Here is a 9450-nt window from a genome sequence, read left to right as displayed (position 1 = left end):
ATTACCATTATTCCTTTGAAACAAATTTAATTTTTATGAAATACATCTTCAGGACCCACTGTTTAATTAATAATAAGTATTTATTTGTTTATTTTTACATAAATTGAGGATTCCAGTTCCCAAAAAGGATTTCAAAAAGTTAGACTACTTTATTGCAAAAACATAAAGACTTTATGATGACATCAAATCAAGTGAAATCAAATATTTCAATACAATGAGGAAGGGTCAGGTCCTGCTGGAGGATGGAATTTGCATCTCCACAGAGACCTTCCAGGGAGGAAATCATGAAGTTCTCTAAAACATTCTGGTAGACTGGAATTTTTATGTAAAACAGTTAGGCTTGTATCTATATTCAATGATAGTTTAATTTTTTGAATGGAATTATGGAAATGAAAACACTTTTCCATGATATTCTAACTTTTTGGAGAGGATCTGTTCATCTGCACAAGTCTACTGTAGCCTTCTGTGGATGTTATCAGCATCACCCCAGCTGTGCAGGAGACATACAGCTGAGAGTAGACTGTGTAATCTTGTGATGCCGCCATGGCTGTGAATAAACAGAAGAGAGTTGGATGTATCTCCTTTAAATGCTAAATAACAATTAACAAATTAATGAGTAAACAAATAAAATAAGTCCATCTTTGACAACAAACTCAAAACAATATTTAAAGCATGCCGTAATAGCAGAAAATTAATTAAAACCCATAACAAACAAAATAACTTAATTTGAATGCCTGAATTATTTTCCAGCAAAATGAAAAGATACATGGCGCAAAACAACAAATAAACACAGTAATTTTCCCATGTTGTTATCACTCGCTCAACGCTGTTAAGAAACTTCGCCACAAGATGGCAGCAAAACGGCAGTAACAACAAAACAACATTTCAGACAAAAACACATAAACTCTGAAACATTGCCTCTATTTAAGGAATGCATCAGTTATTGCAAAATGCCCTGCAACACTCCTAGACTAAATCCAGATCAATAAACCTGTTAACTAACTGTGGCTCGATCCTTTCATTTATTCAACTCTTGAGCACCTTCCACAACGTTGGAGGCCATAAGTCCTGTACGTTAGGTCAGTCCATTACAGCAATACGAAAATAAAACACAAATTAAACACAAAATAAAGTAAGTAATGTCAGCTGGGCAGATGCTTTGAAGTATTTCTTAGTCGGTGGCCTCTCTGGTGACTAGTGGAGTGTGTATTTGGTTAATGGAACCAGTACTGGTCTGAAGAGAGTACGACCTTTAGGGAGGGAATATTTGAAACAGCAAAGGTAAGAGGGTGTAGCACTTGTGAGTGACTTGAAAGTAAAAACATCAAATATTCACCAATTCAATGAGTCCAGGATCTGGGTTATATGCTCAAACTTCACCTCAACACTGAAGCCTTTAGGCAACCCAGCATGTAAGGAGCTGCAACCACACAAAAGCCTGTGATTCTGAAGCTGTGCCCTCTCCCTCCACAGCACCATGCGGGCGTGTAAAGCACAACTTCATAAACCTCACAAGTTTCAACGTAAGACAAACATCTTTGCATGAACAGATACTCAAACAAGGAGGTTTCAAGTGCATGCACTAACACCCAATCACAGACGGACTGGAAGCTCCTCCCTCCCGTTGTCCTGGCTTGATCTTTGCTGGACCAGAGTCCAGGCTGGGTTAGATGAGGGGTTACACTGCATGTCTTACTTCTGTCGACCTGCAGATTTGAAGTATGGGTAAAAGGTTTTCACGGAAACATACATTAAAATGTATGTCTGGGAAAGAGAGGAAGTATGTGTGTCAGAAAGAAGACACTTCCCCTCATGTGTTACCTTATAGAATATGAATTTAGGTTCCTTTTGTCACCAAAGACCTGCAGACACAGGACTGATGGTCGACTTCTGACTATGTTTACCCCATAGGAGGGCTTTTGCAAGCCTTGGTTTCTGTGACTCACTGTGAGAGCTGTCCAGCTAGTAGCTGAAAATGTTTTAACCTCCTAAACTCCTGGGGATCTTTACCAGATAATATGTGTCTGGATAAAGAATGTCCCAAATGCCAAAAACAATATCCACTGAAGGCAGAATCCATTGAAGGAACTAGTTTTTAATCACACCTGCACAAGGGAGTGATTGTGTCCTCTCCAAATTGTGTCGTCTGCATCCCAGTTATTCTTTTCAGGGTGTATCAGGATGACCTATAGGTGCAGGACAAGGCGGTAAGATAGATCTGGAATGCTTTCATGACAAAATGCAGCGCAAGTGATGGCAAGATGGAGCTCGTGCTCCGGAAAGTTTCGAAACTTCAGTGGAACTTCTGTTTCGAAACTTTGTTCTGAGCTCTGATCAAAGCGGGGAAGTCATGTGACGGTCTCATTCCACGTTCCATGACGTCAGCTGTTGTCCTGCACAGAATTTTTTATTCAATGAAGGGCAACAATGTGGCAATCTTGTTGATTTGAAAATATCATCCATGGTTTTACAAAATGAAGATGATTCCCAGAAGGGGTTTTTCTCTGAATCTCTGTCAGTTTTTATTTTACTTTTTTTTTTAAAGATAATAAACTTGTGTTTTTACAAAGGTCCCTCGCTTGTTCACCTTTTGCTTCTTCCCAGATTTTTTGTGTAATTTTGCTTGCTTTTTTTTCCCTTTTACAACACATTTTGTTCCACATCATTTCAATCAATCATGTCTGTACCGTGTCTCATAGCTACAGTAAATGAATGCATCAGCTTGCAGAGATTATCTTTGTTTTCATTCTACAAAACTGGACTATTTTTCTGCAAAAGTTTGAACTTTGAGAGTTTAAACAACAGAGAAAAGTATGAGGGCTTTTACAGCCTTAAAATATCTGTAATAAATTTCAAAAATAAAGTTTAATGCTGTGCGGATTTCACTTTTTGTAAATCATTTTTAAGAATGTAACTCAAGTGAGGATGTATTTGTTTCTTGTTGAGTGTTATATGAAGCATGTTGAAGAAAAGAAAAATTAAAGAAATATACTCAAATTCATAATTTGTCATTTTTAAATGAATAATTTTAGGATTTGTTTATTATTTTTCATTTAAAATGATTTGCAATACTTACAATACAATATTTAAAAAGCCAATCAGCATTCCATCTCACTCAATGTTTCTGCATTCCTGCAAAAATACAAGTTGGTTAGAATATAATGTCTTTTTATGGAAAAAAAAATATACACCAATCTATGAAGTTTAAAAAAACAATGCAATTTAAATAATATCAAGCAGTCAGTTGCAAAATAAAAAGCAAAAATTGTGATGAGCTTCAAAATAGTAAAAAAGGAAATAAATAATAGTTGCTAAAAAGACCAAATCAGTGGAAAAATATTATATTTGGCACAAAACTTGTGGAGATTTGAAAGAAAAGAAAAACAAGACGTATCCTTCTCATGCTCTGCTCCATCATGAGTCATGACACGCCCCTTCCTCTGTCAGCAGACAGTCGTTACAGGTAATTAGGTCGATAGATATGAATAATGAAAATCTGCTTCTTCCCAAACTGTTATTCCTACAATTCCCGATACATTTTACCAGTTTGTGAAAGTTCACGCAATAATTTAACATTTTAGTTAAAAACTGAACTAATTAAGACAAATAAACAATATTTCCAACTGTATTTCATGCTAAATGGTACAGGTTGTGTGAACCCACAGACATCATTCTGTGTCAAAACAGGTTTGCATAATATTTAAATGCAAGTGAGATTAACTTAAAGTTTTATCATCATTCAAATTCTTCACAATTTACTACGAAGTTAAAACTCATAGTGAAACATCAGCATAATGTGAAGTTCTTATGTTTCTTAAATGACAAGTAAGAAAGGATCACGTCTAAACTTTAAATGAATTCAACACAATCAACTCTTATCGTCCAGTTTCTCAATATGAGATTTAATATTTTATAAACTCATGTTTAAATATGCAATTAAAATACTTATAAAATTGCAAAATCCCCATGGAAATTTGACATGCCTCCTGTTGAGATCTGTGAATAAAACGGTCATTTTCACGTCAGTTTTATTAACATTCAATCTAACAAAATAAAATGCTAGATGTTTTAGGATAATGAAAAATGTAACTCAGAATTAGAATGTAATCTCAGTTTGTCCTGATTGAACTTTTTGTGTCCTGCCATGACTGCAGGTGTCACAAAGTTCTGATCTTACATTCCAAAGGAGTCTGATGTTGGGACTGTGATGGGGACTGTTCTTTGAAGACATTTTAGGTTAAAGGATTTACCTAAAACTCTTTTTTATATAAAAAGTAAAATGAGGTCAAATGAGTTGTCCAGTGTTCTCCTTATCAAGAAATAGGCTCGTAACAGACCTGGGGGCTCCAAGTCACACTGGGACCTATTACCATTCCAAGTATCTCAACATCTTGGTAAGATTTCAAGGTTTACTCCTCATTAGTTTTGCTTTACTTTATCATGGTTTAAGAAATTCAACAAGCCAGAAGGCATCATAGTATGTTACAACAAAATTCAACATGCTTAGTACATTGTACTTGTTGACAGTGACAATAAAAGGTATTATACGCTATTCTTATGGAGATAATATTGTCTCATTTGATTTGTGAGAGCATAATTCTTGGTTTATAGCTCATACAGGGATTTTTTTAACATAATTATTTGTACTTGCAATTGTGTATTCACGTGTACAAAAAAGACAAAATGCAAAATACCATTTACACACAGACAACTAAAAATAACAGCAGCTTAAAACTTTCTTCACATACAAATCTATAAAAAGTGCACACAAATAAATATACTATATTCTGGTGGCAGAACAATGTGCTATGTGATGTTGCAGATAAGTGTCAACCACAGTTCTACTGAGGCACTCTGGGAGGACTTCATCTACTTCCTGAGCCTTCACACCAAAGAACTCTCAGTAAATTCCTCTGTTTTGTGTGAAATTGGAAAAAAAATGGTTTCATTTTATTCATTTTGGTCATTTTAATACATAATTTCACCAACTCATTTATCAGGTGGCATCAGCAGCTCTCTTTATTATTAATCTACAGAATTGGAATAAATAAATGCTCTAGATGAATACTGGAGATTTGGAAGCAGAGTGCAAACCACTTTCATGAGTTCTGGAAAATACTGGGTCGAAATTCACAAACATTTGCAGAACATGCTTGAAATTGCTGTTCCGTGGACTTTTAAGCCATGTATTTATGTATATTTTATGGGTTTAACTATATAGATAAAAGTAAAAAATCTGTTTCAAAAAGATAGCATAGACAGGAACCACGAACAATAGAGGACTCACAGTGTTTACATCAAGGAAAAACGTTTGTTCTCACTTTGAATCCAGTCAAAAGGTTTTATAGAATGTGGTAAAAATAGACGGAATATTTTCAACCTTTTCATACAGATTTTTTGTAAAAGCTTTTTAACTAACTTATGTTGATAGGTAAAATGTTCTACCTCCCATTAACTTCCTTCTTTTTTATTCCCTTTTAATTTTCATGTTGCTGTTTGGTTTTGATATAAATAAAGCTGACAGAAAAACAAAAAAACGAAATAAAATAATAAATTAATAAAAAATAAGTAAATGCCCCTTGAACCTTTCTGTATGGATTTTATTATATATTTTTTTTATTTTTTTACATTCACAGCCTTAGCTTAAGCGTGTTCCATGTGAATTACCAGCAGGGGTAGATATAGTTTCATTTCTATGCTAAGTCTCAAAACCTGCTTAGTGATAAGAATAATTCCCTAACTTAAGCTTAATAAGATGCATTATGAATGATTATAAAACATATTTTATAGACAGATTCCATGTGTAGTTGGAAAGTGAGTGTGTTAAACCTCCACAGTCAGTAAGGAAAATACTGGCCAACAGGGGAGCTTGTGCAACCTTAGACCCGGGAAACCTGCCAGTAAAGTCCTTCCCAGAGGTTCAGCAGAACCCAAAACAAACAGCCGTGTCTTTGTTTCAGCAACAGTGATTGTTTATCATGTGGGCATTTATCAATCTTTGTGAGTGCAAAATGAAAAACTTTCCAAAGTGGCTAACAGGAAAAGAAGGATCGTGTCATGAATACACTTGTGGAAGAAAATAAGAAACACAAAAAAATAAAAAGTGATCTGAAGCCTTGGAATGAAACTTTATGAAAAACAGTGTGACCTTAAACTCTATAAAAATGTATAATTAAATGTTAAATGTGGTTTATTTCAAGCAATCAGATAATCACATAAAATAACATCTTACATAATTAAATTTCAAACATCCACAGACAAGTCATTTATATTAATCAGTACCAAAAATCTGAATATACTCAGACCACCGTCATCAACAAAAATCCCCCGCACCAACCAGCACCAAAAATCCAAATCATACCCAGATGATTCATAATCATCTGAACATATTCCATACCCCCAGGGACCAACATTTCTGAGTTCTGTTTCCATCACTCAATTAACAGTCTAACAGAGGGAAAAGATCACAAACAGAGATGATGCAAGATGACTAAAGGGCAAACATAGAATGAACCTCACATGTGATGTGTTGCAACGTTTTATTTACCGAAAGGGAACAGATGAAATATAAATACCATCAGTGTGCTGCTCTGTACTGTCATGGCAAAAACTTCCCAAGATATTTTCGGATTCGGTGGCTTCTTGATTTCACACCAGGGTAAATTGGGTATAAAAAATTATGGAAGTTATACACCATTTGTGGAAGTTTCACCCTTAACATGACTGTTACGATTGAGAGGAAGACGGATTGGGACCACCAGGTAGGCGATCGCCCGAGACCCAACACTCTGGGGGGCCCCAAGCTGAAAACTTAATCAAAGCGTCTAAGATTAATTTAGAAACATATTATTGTTAAACTTGGTCACAAAAAACACCCCAAATCAATGAATATGGCATAAGACTGATCATTGGAAAGTGTTTTGTCCTCCCCCGTCTCTCTGACGCAATGGTATATTCCAGTCAGAGACAGTGTTGTCAGTCTGGGCCATTTCTAGCTCAATTGGGCATTTTTAAATTCTGATTTTGCTGGTAAAAACTGCTTGGCTTGCGAACATAACTTGGGTGTGTTTGGTATCAGATCGGTAGCTTTTAGTTTCTTATTGAAATATGATTCAACCAGAGACGTGGGGTCGGGGAGGCCTTGCTTCACCTGTCATCTTCCTCACCTGCCAGAATGAGATGTATAGCCTACTAATATTTAAAATAAATATATATCCACTAACCTGCTCAATAAATGCAATTTTATATGTTTGATTCTAATCATTTAACCTGGGTAAAGATTAAAAAACTAAAATAAAATAAAACAATCGCTGCAGAGGGTCCCATATTCTTGTCCGCCAGTGCTTAATATGAAATGTGGACTCGGTGTAAATCTCGTGAATCTTCCTCCAGACTTTTTCTTTCACAGCTCTATTTTGAAACTTGGTGTCACATGATTCCAGCCGGACACAAATGATTAATTTCTCCTTCATGGTAACGTCAACATTTGGCACTTCTGTGTTTCGAAAACGTCCAAACGTCGCCACAGAATCCTATTCTCTGACTGGTTGAAGTTCAGCTGTTTCATGGTTTAACAGTCAAAAGCTAAACTGGTTGAACTCGCATGGAATCAATGAACGCCTGATTTGTACAAACAGCCAGAGAATGGACATTGAAACTTGGATAGTGATGCCTGAACGTGTGAGCTCTGAACGTGAAAGCCTTAAACGTGGGTCTACATAGACTATTCTTTTAAAATGGCTGCTTGAACACAAGTTCATTGTGAATGTAGCTTCAGTCTGGAGAAATGCAGAAGGTTGGGTCAGAAAGGGCGTTTAACATTTGGGTAACTGGCTGTGGTGACCCCTGAAAAGAAAAGCAAACAGTTGTGATACACGCACATTTCTGCAACCAGCTCTGCATATTTGACCAGGTACTCACATGATTGTACCCTTTGGTCATTGATACCACATATGGAAAAGGACGATGCCTGAAGTCATTGCAGCTCAAAATCACAGAAGAAGTTTTTGTTTCCTCTGCAGACCAGGCACTAATTTTGGGCAACACTGAAAAAAGAAATCCATGAAGTAATTCTGTGTGTCGACTTTAGCTATTCAGAGCGTGATCCATACTATACCACAGAGGAGAATTCCTGCCCTATTCCTATGGATTCTCTCTACGTTTAGCCTTCCAAACGGACATTTAGAGGGCATTACTAACCCTCAATGACATGATTAACGTTAGTGCGGAGCTGCTACCGCTCAGAAAACACATAGCAATATCGGTTTTATAATTTTTCAAAGTCAAGCCAAAACAACAAGGATTTGCTTATATTCATATGTAAACTTCTGTCCTTCAGAGCGCATCCACAAACATGTTTATCCTTAATTGCTGCTGATCACCCTACTGGTGGAGGGATACTAACCCCAAGTCCCAACGAGTTACCCATAAAATAACAAGTTAGGACACCACTACAGTTTCAGATACAGTAGGAGGGGTAGGGAGAAGCCATTGGGGTAGGTAGGGGACGCATTCATAACATAAGAAAATATTTTTTTTGTGTTTGTTCACATCCGTCATTTAGTATTCTCTACTCTTATTGGATATTTTTTTTCTGATGAAATTGTGATAAAATTGAGGACCAAGAGGTACATGTACGCTGCAGTAATAAAGTAGGAGTAACAGTAGGTACTTTCTCAGAATGTGCTGAGACTCTGACCTTTTGATCTGAATATTCATTCCTGTGTGTATCCCACAGATTCCAGGCAGCAGCTCATAATATTGATAAAAGTGTTAAATTGAAAAGATATTGACTTATTTACAGAGAGAACACAAATGCTTTTGTGCTTGTGTATTGATGGCCAGGAAACTTGAGTAAAGAAAACGTTGGAATCTACACACTTTGTTCCAGAAATGGATTTAAGTTTTTATTATTTGTGTAAATATGTGTGTTAATGAATGTGCCACTTGGTTCTGACTAGTTTAAATTTCCGTTCAAAAATATTTGCTATTAATAAATTCATTTAATAGTTTCAGTTTCTCAATTTTTTTCCTAATCTGTCCGATTTGTGTGATCAATCAATATATAAAAGATTAATCAGGAACTTAACAGATAGTTTCCAAGAAGCCAAATCTGAGCCAAGCCTAAGCATGATCCAAAAACATCCATATGTTAAATTAACTTTTTGAACTCAGAAGCCCAAATTATGATTTATTTCCTGAGCCTCATGTGTGTGTATTAGTTTTGCAACCTAAACTTTAAATTTGGTTGATTTTATTTTTGTTTATGACAGATTACCACATTTGAGGTGCTGTAGATGTATTATAATCCACATTCAAAGGTCCACAAAGATCAGCCCATGTTCTTAAAGGGTAAACTAAGAGAGGGTAATCAATTCCTGCCATGACACAAACGTTTAACTACCCGTTGTCATGGAACCAAACAAACATACAGCAAAGCATCATAAAAAA

This window comes from Oryzias melastigma, linkage group LG13 (genome assembly GCF_002922805.2).
Source record: "Oryzias melastigma strain HK-1 linkage group LG13, ASM292280v2, whole genome shotgun sequence".
Lineage (NCBI taxonomy): Eukaryota > Metazoa > Chordata > Actinopteri > Beloniformes > Adrianichthyidae > Oryzias > Oryzias melastigma.
The sequence above is the reverse complement of the archived record's forward strand: the minus strand, read 5'-3'. Positions refer to the sequence as shown.